Genomic DNA, 796 nt, shown 5'->3' on the forward strand with positions numbered 1-796 from the left:
GTGAAATATCTGAGATTTCTATACAGACCTAAGAGAATTTGGCAAGGCTACTATAGAGTCCTTGAGCCAAAGCATCCCATGAGAGCAGTACCAAATCTCCCAGCAATGGGCGAGCCTGAATATCCCAGCCGCACTCAGTCATTGGCAGGGAAATGCACACAGAAAGCATGTCCTCATATATCATAAATCTAGTGATAGATTTTATAATGCAACAGCTGTACTGGTTGTCAATTACACTCTTGGCAAATAGAGTCCTGAGTGAGATCTGAAACATATTTCAAGGATGCCACAGACTGTCTCTACCTATTCAAGCACAGGTTTTCTTCCCTATCTGCATCACCTACAACAGTACCTGGGTCATAGTAGTAGTCAATAAATGCATATGAATAAGTGAATTGTCTCTGGAAAAAAATAGATGTTTATATCTCCTGAAGTATCTTCCTGCACATTAACCTTCTGCTAAGTGCTACTGGCAATCTTGCACTAAAGACTAATGACCTGAGAAGATACCTGAATCCTCATTCAAACTTCACAAAAGGGCAAGTAAAAACTTTTAAAGGCACCATTTGTCAGTGAACCAGAGAAGTGCCCTTGCAGTAAGTACACAAATTGTCCTTATCTCTAGTTACTGAAAAGTAATTTCATGGGATTTCAATGACCAATGAAACAGGATCAGTATTGTTGAGTTTCAGAATGAGGTGTGGGTTATCTGGAGTTCAGTATCCTCACGGTGCCTAAGTTCTCTTTCATTAAATGTAACCATAGTTTCAAACAATTATATTACTGAAGTGCAATG

The sequence above is a fragment of the Neophocaena asiaeorientalis genome, unplaced genomic scaffold, assembly GCF_003031525.2.
Source record: "Neophocaena asiaeorientalis asiaeorientalis breed wild unplaced genomic scaffold, Neophocaena_asiaeorientalis_V1.1 scaffold55, whole genome shotgun sequence".
Lineage (NCBI taxonomy): Eukaryota > Metazoa > Chordata > Mammalia > Artiodactyla > Phocoenidae > Neophocaena > Neophocaena asiaeorientalis.